The 11,361-nt window shown below is 43.3% G+C and overlaps 1 non-coding gene across 1 annotated transcript; it reads left to right on the forward strand.

Moving 5' to 3' along the window:
* Positions 1-10,406: 10,406 nt before the first annotated feature.
* On the forward strand, positions 10,407-10,513 carry LOC112082714. Its single transcript, XR_002897333.1, has one exon. It is a non-coding gene; the product is annotated as a small nucleolar RNA R71 (small nucleolar RNA).
* Positions 10,514-11,361: the final 848 nt, after the last annotated feature.

Here is an 11,361-nt window from a genome sequence, read left to right on the forward strand (position 1 = left end):
AGGAAGAGTGGCCTCGGCATTTAGACATCGTGGAGTCCAAGACTGTTAGGGAGACACCTCGGGATATCATGGCCAAGACATCTTATGCCGAGGTCAGTGGTAAACCGCGCGAGAAAGAAAAGGCCGTGGAAGCTGTTCCAAGGCAATGCAGCTTCGAAGCTGATTGGAATGAAGCTGATGCACCCCCTATTGAGCTCAAGCCTCTACCAACAGGCTGAGGTACGCTTTCTTAGGCTCAAACTCTTCATATCCCGTGATCATCAATGATAACTTATTAGAGCATGAAGAGAGCGCATTGCTTAGCGAGCTTAGAAAGTTCAGGAGAGCCATAGGGTATTCTTTGGCCGATATTAGAGTGATCTCTCCTGACATATGCACCCACAGGATACATCTAGAAGACCAAGCTATGTCTTTAATTGAGCATCAACTACGTCTTAACCCGAACCTCAAGGAGGTGGTTAAGAAGGAGATACTCAAACTCCTTGAGGCAGGGATAATATACCCAATCTCTGACTCAAGGTGGGTATCTCCTGTTCACGTTGTGCCCAAGAAAGGTGGGATCACGGTGGTTAAAAACGAAAAGGATGAGCTTATACCCCAAAGAACCATCACCGGTCATCATATGTGCATAGATTATAGAAAACTGAATTCTGCTTCTAGAAAAGATCATTTCCCTTTGCCATTCACTAGTCAAAAGGTTGAGAGGCTAGCGAATCATCCTTATTTTTGTTTACTTGATGGGTACTCGGGTTTCTTTCAAATCCCCATAGATCCCCGAGATCAAGAGAAAACGACATTTACATGCCCTTATGGCACTTATGCTTATAGAAGAATGCCTTTTGGTCTTTGTAATGCACCTGCGAATTCTCAAAGGTGTATGATGCATATCTTCTCTGACCTCATTGAAGAGAAAGTGGAGGTGTTCATGGACGATTTTTCTGTCTACGGCTCCTCTTTTTCTGATTGTCTTTCTAACTTGTCTCAGGTTTTAAAGCGATGTGAGGAGCACAGGCTCGTCTTGAACTGGGAGAAATGCCACTTCATGGTTCAAGAAGGGATTGTCTTGGGTCACAAGGTATCAGAGAAAGGCATAAAGGTGGATAAAGCCAAGATCGAGGTTATGGTGAATCTGCAAGCTCCGAACTCGGTGAAAGGGATAAGAAGCTTCCTTGGGTACGGAGGGTTGTACAGAAGATTCATCAAAGATTTCTCAAAAATAGCTAGACTTTTGACGAGGCTGTTGTGCAAAGAGGTTGATTTTGTCTTTGATGATGAGTGTGAGGAAGCTTTCAAGAAAATCAAGGAGGCATTGATCAGTGCACCGATTGTCCAGGCCCCTGATTGGTCATTACCCTTTGAAGTGATGATGGATGCATCGTATTATGCTGTGGGAGCTTTCTTGGGGCAGAAGAAAGACAAGAAGATCCATGTAATCTATTACGCAAGCCGCACATTGGACTCAGCTCAAGAGAAGTACGCGACCATCGAGAAAGAAATGCTGGCTATTGTGTTTGCATTTGATAAATTCAGGAGCTATCTCGTGGGATCAAAGGTCATAGTCTATACAGATCACGCGGCTTTGAGATACCTCATGACTAAGAAAGATGCTAAGCCGAGGCTTCTCAGATGGGTTTTGTTGCTTCAAGAGTTCGATATGGAGGTGCTTGATAAGAAGGGTATTGAGAATGGAGCTGCCGACCATCTCTCAAGGTTGAGAATCGCATCACAAGTACCTATAGATGATGCTTTGCCCGAGAGACATCTCATGCTAGTCAAGTCTTATTTAGAAGTGGAGGAGGCCAACACTATCTGGGAAAGAAGCCTCCCATGGTTTGCGGATCTTGTGAACTACTTGTCATGCGGTTTAGAGCCACCAGAGCTAGATTCCTATCAGAAGAAGAAGTTCTTTAGAGATGTGATGAGGTATCATTGGGATGAGCCGTATTTATACGTACTTAACAAGGACCATCTTTATAGACGGTGCTTGGCTGAGGAAGAGATTTACCTGGTGTTACAAGAATGCCACGGTTCAGCATACGGTGTTCACTTGGGGGCTTTCAAGACGGTAGCCTAGGTTTTACAGAGTGGTTTTTGGTGGCCGACTATGTTTAAAGACGCTCAGAGTGTTGTTTCAAGATGTGAGGCTTGTCAAAGGCAAGGTAACATATCCAAGAGGAATGAAATGCCTCAGAACCCGATCCTTAAGGTCGAAGTCTTTGACTGTTGGGTCATTGATTTCATGGGACCCTTTGTGAGCTCATACGGGAATCAGTATATACTTGTTGCTGTGGACTATGTGAGCAAGTGGGTGGAAGCGGTTGCATCTCCAACCATTGATTCAAAAGTTGTGGTAAAGCTCTTTAAGGGCATCATTTTCCCAAGATTTGGAGTCCCAAGGGTAGTTATCAGTGATGGAGGTAGCCATTTCATCAGTAAGACTCTTGAGAGTCTTTTGAAAAAGCATGGAATGAAGCACAAGGTGGCTAGCCCTTATCATCCTCAAACAAGCGGTCAGGTGGAGGTCTCAAACCGCCAGATCAAGGCTATTTTGGAGAGGACCGTAAGCTTATCTAGGAAAGATTGGAGCAAGAATCTTGACGATGCTTTGTGGGCTTACAGAACCGCGTACAAAACCCCCATTGGCACCTCACCATTCAACTTGCTCTATGGAAAAAGTTGTCATTTACCGGTTGAGCTGGAGTACAAAGCCTTGTGGGCAGTGAAACTTTTGAACTTTGATATCAAGACGGCTCAAGAAAAGAGGGTTCTACAGCTTCATGAACTTGAGGAAATCCGTTTAGATGCTTTTGAAAGCTCTAAAATCTACAAGGAAAGAACCAAGGCGCTCCATGACAAGAAGATACACAAGAGAGAGTTCAAAGAAAGGGACCAAGTTCTGTTGTTCAACTCAAGACTTAAGCTATTCCCTGGGAAGCTAAGGTCTAGGTGGTCTGGTCCATTTACAGTTCTTGAAGTGAGGCCATACGGAGCCGTTGTTTTAGAGGGAAAATATGGACAAGGCTTTGTTGTGAACGGTCAGAGGGTAAAGCATTACTTGGCATCAGAAACAAGAGAGGGAGCTACCTCAGTTCCTCTTCTTGAACCCGAGACTGCCTGAAAAGGTAAGTAAAGTCAAACTTAGAGACGCTAAACAAAGTGCTCTTGGGAGATACCCCAAGCTTATCCTTGTATATATTTCATTTTAATCTTTCTTTTTCTTTTTATTTGAAGCTTTTTGAAGGGTTTGTTAAGTGTTTCAGGTTTAAACAGAAAATCTTGATAGAAAAGAAAGGCAAGAAAGCTTGTAAATACACGGCCTGGTGATTTAAGATGAGAGTTTCTATAGCCTCGATATCGACCCTCGGCATAATTATGCCTTGGTCACCTTTAACCGAGTGAAAGCCTGAGAACCTCGGCTACACTCCTCCTCTTTTTTACATCATGGCCGTGTGGCGGAAAGAGAGATCGTGACATGACTAAGTTTGGGGGAAAAGCCACGGTGTAAACACCTCAGGATAAATATACCGAGGGTCAATATTCACAAGAAACGGTTAAAAACCTCGTTTTGAGGCCGCGACCTGTTTACACCAAGGACAAGTCATCAAAACCCCCAAGCACAGAGTGTTCTGTGTTTAAACAAGTGTCCTCGGCATGATGCCCTCGTGGTGGAGCATATCGAGGTGCCTGGTAACGAGAAAGAACAAAAACAAGAACACTTGGGACACTTAAGTCAAAGAAGAAGGTTTACGCGGTCAATGGAAAAGACTTAAGGGCCACGAAAAATTACGTGTTAGCATGAGCTCGAACCCCTCGGTCTGGTGCCCTCGGGGTGGAACACGTCGAGGCCGCTCGTGTTAACACAAGAAAAATTAGTCCGGACCGTACGGCCCTCGTCTTATCTATATCACGGTCATTTGGAGGCTTTGCGCGGCAATTTGATTTTAAAAGCTCAGTCAAGACGATCTTAGGCACGGTCAACGGCAGGAGTTGAAAGGAAGGGGGACCAGTCCCGCAGAGTTTGCCTTCTTCACTCTTTTCTCTGCGTTTCACGCACATAACTTTCTCATTTCTCATTAGTTTCGCAGGATTCCAAGTGTTCTGAACTGGTTAGGGTGTTGTCTATCCTGCATAAGCATCTCACTGAGCTTGAATCCCGTGTTCCCAAAGGTATTTGCATTTTAAAGAACTCATCTTTTTCCATTCTCATTTGCGAGCTTTATTGTTTGTAAAATATGGAATCGATTCTTTTAGACCGTTAAAACCCTTGGGAACAATTTTAGAAATTCCATCAAGATAGAGAACACATGAAAAACCGGGTCTTGTACTGATAATCGTTTGTTCTTGAGTTTTCAAAATTCATGAGAGATTGTGCTTTAAATCGGCTTTAATGGTGAAATGGGTTTCTCGGGTGAACTGTCTGTGTTTCTTTGCTAATAGCGATTGTATTGACTTGTTTGTTGTTCACTTTGAGCCTGGGAAACCATTAAGGCAACCATGTTTGAGAGAAAGCTCTGTTCTTGCTTGTTCTTTTGGCGACTAAGCTCAGCGATATACTAGGCTCTCATTTCTTCTTTGAGGATTTCTTTTGCAGATGACTGAGAAGACAGCCACTCTAAACCATGGGAAAGATGTCCAGAGGAGAACCAAATAAGGGAAAGCTGTCGCCTTGGCACGAAATAGAGGAATGAGCAAGAAATCCTCCTCGAGCACCAAAGGAGCCGAGGGCGAACCAGCTGCAAAGCGTGCAAAGAACAACGAGCTCGCTCTTTCACCTGTGCCTGAGCCAAGGAGGAAAGGAAAGCAAGTGGTTTTGGAATCTGATGAAAAGGTAGCCGGAGCCGTGGTTCCAAGGGGCGATACACATGAGCATAAAGCCGAATGCGATGAAGAGTCAAAGCGAGAACCGAAGGCCGAGCCTGAAGGAGAACACTTTCCAACCACTGGGGAGTACTTGGACCATTTTAACACAGTGAGAGTGGCTCAAGGTTGGTTCCCTGATTTGGAGTTGTTGAGGAAGCTTGAGATACTTGACGATGTTACCCTCATCTTTCAAAACATGGGCTTGGCTTCGTTCTTCGAAATGAGTGATGTTGCTTATGAAGGGATTACACAACAGTTCCTGGCCACTCTAGAGGTATTCATATACCCCAAAAGAGACCCCAAACGTTTATATGGGAAAGGATTCGGTCACATAGAGTTTGAAATGGACGGGGTCAGCTACAAAGTCAGCTTCAATGAGTTAGATGAGATATTTGGCTTTGTGAGGAATGAAAGCTCTTTGGAGAAATTTGTGTACCCGAAAGAGGAGTTAGCTGCTCTATGGGAGACCATCGCTTTTGGACCATATTTGGGAGGTAAGAGCAAGACAAGTTGCATCAGAAACCCCGCGATCAGATACGCTAACCGAGTCTTGGCCTGCATGTTCATCTCCACCTACAACCCTGGAGTTATTCACTTGACCGAGCTTGAGATGCTAGGCCTCGGCTTGAAGCCACTCATCACTCACATGAAGAATAAGAAGGAATTTTGATGCGTGCTCGTGTCAACTACGTGAGGGAACAAGTTTTACCCTTAACAAAACAAATGAAAGCCGCAAGTGCACAGCTAATCAGTTGTAGTATTTAGGGATCGAATCCACAGAGATTTGTGTGCCTGGTATTCTTTTACGGTTTTTAACTTTATGTCTAGACTAAATTGGTTTTAAAGGTTGGTTGTTTTTCTCGAATTAAACTAAGGCAAAAGAAAGTAAATAAATATATCCTAAAAAGCAAGTAAAGAAATCGAATGAAAGGCAATAGAACAAGTAAAATATCGAATGAAAGACTAATAAGGCAAGTAAATATCGAATGAAAGGTAAATAAAGCAAGTAAATAACGAACTAAGGAAATTGAAATGCAGGTCTAAGAAAAGCAAGTAAAAATCGATGGAATTGTAAACTATGGCTAAAAACGGCTGAGCTTTTGGGAACTCTAAGGGATCATAATCGGTTTTAACACTAAGGTAGATAGATTGGGATTGACGGATAACAATATATGGGTTCTAGAGCTAGAGTACGGCGGTATGACTACGTCACTGTCGTGATCATAACCAACTGTTTCTCGCAACCCTGACCAGAAGGTTTCCACTCTGGCCCTGGAAGGGAGAGAACGCAAGAGCTGCACAAGACTCGTCAATACTCACGATCTCGCCGCAGGTAGGTTTCCACTCCTACGGAAAAATTGCCTGTTTCATTCTAGGGCTGATACTTAATGAAAACTTTCGCAACACTAACTATCTAGATCAGATACTAGGTGATCAATCAAGCATACATGCAATAAGAACAAGAATAAACAGAGAACAGGTCGAAATCCCAGATCTATAAACCTAGATGTCTTAATAGATTATGAGAGCCCCTTTCGGGAACCCTAAGCCCAACTCGGGATCTACTCAGACATGGCTGAGTTCGACATCATCATTGGTTTTAATAAAAGTAATGAAAAACAGTAAAGAAAAGAGATAAAGAAAGCTTCTCTATTGAAGAACTCGGACTTGAACAATCTTCTACAAAAATCTCATAAAAACGGCTAAAGGAAAAGGGTTTCTGTAAAGTATGAATAGCTCTCTCAAAAAACGACCTAAATGACATGTATTTATAGTCTCCAATACTCCATGGTCTCTAGGGTTCCAGAATTGAGGCTGGGAATGACTTTGGGCTTCAGATAAGTGGGCTTTAAGTCGGAGGTTGAATGTCGCGGTCGGGAGTGTTGTGAACGCGGCAATTGGCTTGTTGGCCACGGTCAGGAAGCTTCTGACCGCGGCAAATAGCTTGTTGGCCGCGGTCGCGTGAGTTGCTGGCCGACTCCGTGTGGCTTCGGGGCTAATGGAATATCTTGAGATCCAACCGTTGGAATGTCTCCAAACCAAGTGCATTTGAAAGCTGGTTGATTCTTCTAAGTTGTCCAATTTTGAGGGTGATCAGACGGTGAGAAGGTCTTCGTCTCTCCATGAGAGTTCTGACGGTCTGCATTTATCCAAAAGAGTCTTTTTGTTCCATTTTGTGCCTCTTTATCCCAAATTACCTGAAAAGTCTTTTAAAATCCGGAAACATAGAAATCCTTTGAAAACCTTTGAAAATGGAGTAAAAACACCTGTAAAAGATATTAAAATGATCCATAAAAATGGTCAAAATCCGGTGTTATCAAATTTGAAGGACCGATACATGTACCCTCTCTAGGTGCATTCTTTGTGATCCAAATGCTAACTTTCCAGAACACCTGAGATCGCTCAATTTGGAGCGGTGGTTAGGAAGATACTGTCTTCGGAAGAGACATCGGTCTAAAAGCTGTTTTTCCGGTCATTCCAATGTGGTGCAAAGATGAGCAATCCGGGGAGCCTTTCACTTCCCAAGCTCTGATGGTTTCTCCAAAAACGTTTGAGCTGAATGAGTTATCTTGATTATGGAATTGGTTTCAAAGCATTTGGAGTCGTGTGCTGAAAGTTATTGCCATTGGAAGACAAGTTGATCGGTACGAGCCCAAAGAGTTGCGATACGCGCTAAGTGTTTCTACAGACCTCGGCATCATTAACTCGACATTGCTTAGGCTGAGGCTCGTCCCCTGAAACTCTTTGGATTAGACCTCGTACTAACTCCTCGGTATGTCAAAATCGAGGCATGCATGCTGGAGAAGGGAAACTAAAAACGTGAACCTCGGCTTAAAGTACTCGGTATTGCATGCCGGACTTCATCTTCCTGCACCCCTCGACTACCAAGCCCTTGTCACGAACCCAGATTCAAGAACAAGTTGACTCAGAAAATGTACGTGAAGATGGATTGAAGACTAGGGTTATTGCATGTTCTTGACGTGTTCTTCATGGGATCTTCATCTTGATCTTTGCTCACGAGCACCCCTCGGGATCAAGACCTCAACTTCACACTCTCACACACCGAGGTGCTCACCCGACGACCCAAGAAGAGCGTTCAGTACCCGGTTTATTCCGGGCTGACCCGCGACACTTACCTTTCACTATAAATAGATTTTAGGACCAGAAACCTAATCAGCTTTTATCTTATCTTATTTCCTGCCTGTTTTAGCTTTAAGAACTTGCCTCTTTTGTGAAACTTGATTAATCTAATTTAATATCTCGTTTTCACGTAAGAATCTTGTTCTTGTTCATTTCTTTTATTCACCAGCATCAAACTTCTAAGCATGACCAGCTACACGTCTTGCAAAGGACTCAGTGAGCTTGTTATGATCAGTGAGTAGTCCAACTAAGAGGCGTTAGATAGGTAGATTAGGGTGTTTCCAAGAAAGATTAGTGAGTTTAGGGGTCTAGCTTGCATGTTTCATTCCTTAGCCGTTCATGTACTCTAAGCTGGATCCAAGCACATCACTTGCGGTTCGGATCTGAGACTTTCCTTGCATCAAAAGTGTTTGAGGAAATTTCTGAACCAATCGGCTAAGGGTTTAAGAGCCTTTCATCGCGAGAGTGATACTTTGTTCTTTTAAACGACTTATTGAACTGGATCTTAAAGCTGACTGATTCATGCTTCTCAAAAGGGATTTTGGTATGAAAGAGGATCAGTTTAGATGTTTAATACCTTCATGAGAGGATTATCATATTTGAGTTCATGTTAAATGAAAATGTTTGCTAATATTGATTCATTAACTCGCTAGTTCAGCTTGGAGACACCCGAGTCCTTTATCATGTCTAAAGACTCTGCCTTTATCATCTATTATCATCATCCGATCATCTGCTTGTTTACTTGTTATCATTTGCATCTTCATCCAGTCTAAATATCATTGATTGCTTCATTTTCATGTTTATTTGCTTGTTAAGTAGATTAGTTACCAAAAACACTTGCTTGATCATCTTGACTTAAGATTACAAGTAACATAGATTAGTGCCTCTCGACAAGTTTGGTTTGATAACCCCTTGTACTACAAGACAGGGGATTGATAACCTCTATAAAGAGTGAAAACTCTTAGTTATCACTGGCAATGGAGAAGGGCATTAAGCTTACTGATGCTCCCAAGTCACAAAGACATCCAGCAAACATCAGAGGTCCTATAGCATAAAGGAGTGTGAAGCTCCCTGGATCAGTTAACTTCCTTGGAATTGACTTTCTCTGAATACTGGCACTGCACTCGTGGCTCAATACCATCATACCTTGAAGCTCTTTAGTCTTGTTCAGAATAGCCTCTTTTAAGAACTTACCCAGCTTTGGCATCATTAGAAATGCTTCAATGAGAGGCATTGTGAGTGGTGTCTCATTGAGAGTCTTCTCACATACAGCTCTTGCCTTGTCTACAAGCTGCTTCTTGAATCTCCCTGGAAATGGGAGCTTGGGTTGGTATGGAGGTGGTCGAACATATAGCTTTTCTGGTTCAGGTTCCTTTTCCACTTCTTTACCCTTCTCTTTCCTTGATCTTTCAGCAACCTGATCAATCTTCAAGGCTGCCTCCCCCTCTGTTTGATCATTGTCCTCAATGATCACATTGTTGTGCTCTATACCTGGTAGCTCTTTGCCACTTATCAGTGTAATGGCTTTAGCATACTCCTTTGGGTTTGGTTCAGGCTTACCAGGTAGTTGGCCTTGGTTCCTTGAGCTAGAGGCCTGATTTTGCTTCAATTCCTTGATGTCCTGCTGCATAGATGCATACCGACTTGCAAACATTTGTTGACCCTGAAGCAGCTTTTGTAGAATCCCAGCCATATCTGATCCCATCTGTGGCTGCTGGTGAACAGGTGCTGACTGAAACTGATGCTGAACCGGCGCCTGCTGCTGGAACTGTGGTGCACTGAACCCTGGTGGTGCTTTTGGCTGCTGCTGTGAACTGAAACCAGAACCCTGAAGTGGTTGCTGATGCTGACTGTAACCCTGATTCTGAACAAACTGATTCTTAGGTTGAAAAAACCCTTGGAAGTTGTTCTTTGGAACAAAATTCTGTGGAGCTTGAGAGGTAGGGTAAACTTGGTCTTGTGGTTTGGTTACATTGGGATTCCTGTAAGAGAGGTTCTGATTGGCATTGGCATACTGATATCTTTGGAACCTCTGATTCCCAATATAGTTTAGATCTTCCTGAGTAAGACCCTCTTCACTGATGTTCCGAAAGCATTGAGAAGGTTTCTCATACTCTCCTATAAAGTGCAATGGCTTTTGTGTGGCCAATAACACCTTGTTTAGCTTGCTTTCAAGTGTTTTAAAGTCCTTCTCATACCTTTGATCCCTGCTTGAACTCTCACTCCTATTGGCCCTATCAAAGTCTTCTCCATATGTATCATTGCTCATTGCTAAGTTCTCAACCAGCTCTAAAGAAGCATGAATCTCCTTCCCCAGAAAGTTTCCATTTAATGCAGTATCCATTTGATTCCTTAACTTGGGAAGAGCCCCTCTAGAAAGTGTGCTGAGCAGAGAATCCTCACTAAACCCATGGTGTGGGCATTGCTTAGTGTAGCTCCTGAATCTCTCCCATGCTTCACCAAAACTCTCATTACTATGTTGACTGAAGCTGTAGATTTGGTTTCTTAGCTTTTCTGTTCTGGAAGTTGAGAAGAACTTAGACAGAAATGCCTGCTTGCATTGCTCCCAAGTCTGAATTGAGCCTCTTGGAAGATTCTTCTCCCATTGGTGTGCTTTGTCACCATGACTGAAGGGGAATAATCTGAGCTTGAAGCTGTCCTAAGATACTCCATTTATCTTTGTCAAGTCCAAGTGTTCCAAAGGATCTTCCATTGGCAATCCATGGAACTTGGAGTTTTGGACCATATTCAGCAAAGATGCCTTGACTTCAAAATTGTTGTTTTGCACAGGTGGTGCTTGAATTCATGCTCCATACTGATGAACATTGGCTCTGTCATTTTCTCCAACATAGACCTGTGGCTGCTCATATTTCCTTGGTTGGTTTTGGAAGGGCTGTTGGTGGGGAGCTTGTTGTCTTTGCTGTACATTAGCCTGGTGCCTTTGCTGATGAGCTGGAGCTTGTCCCTGGTGGACATAAGCTTGCTGTTGATGCACCTGTTCCTGCTGAACATTACCCTGATGGAACCCATGACCAGCTCCATTTCCAGCTGCATTACCAGCTCCATTACCAGCGGCATTACCAGCTCCATTACCCTGCTGCACCTGAGCCTGTTGCCCCTCTTGAACCTGTGGCTCAATGTCAACCACATGCTGTCTCTGATCTTCCATATCAGCCTGATCAGTCTGTCTTCCACGCCTATCCCTTCTCCTTCTTGGAACCAAAAGATTGATGTTGTCGTCGATAGGGAAAGGTGGACCACAGCTTCTTGACCTTGACCTGGTGTTCATACACCTGAAAGCAGAAACAGAACTTGAAAGTAATCAGTAAAAACAAAAAATAAGTACTTGATCTCAAGAAC

Source organism: Eutrema salsugineum, unplaced genomic scaffold (assembly GCF_000478725.1).
Source record: "Eutrema salsugineum unplaced genomic scaffold, Eutsalg1_0 scaffold_8, whole genome shotgun sequence".
NCBI lineage: Eukaryota > Viridiplantae > Streptophyta > Magnoliopsida > Brassicales > Brassicaceae > Eutrema > Eutrema salsugineum.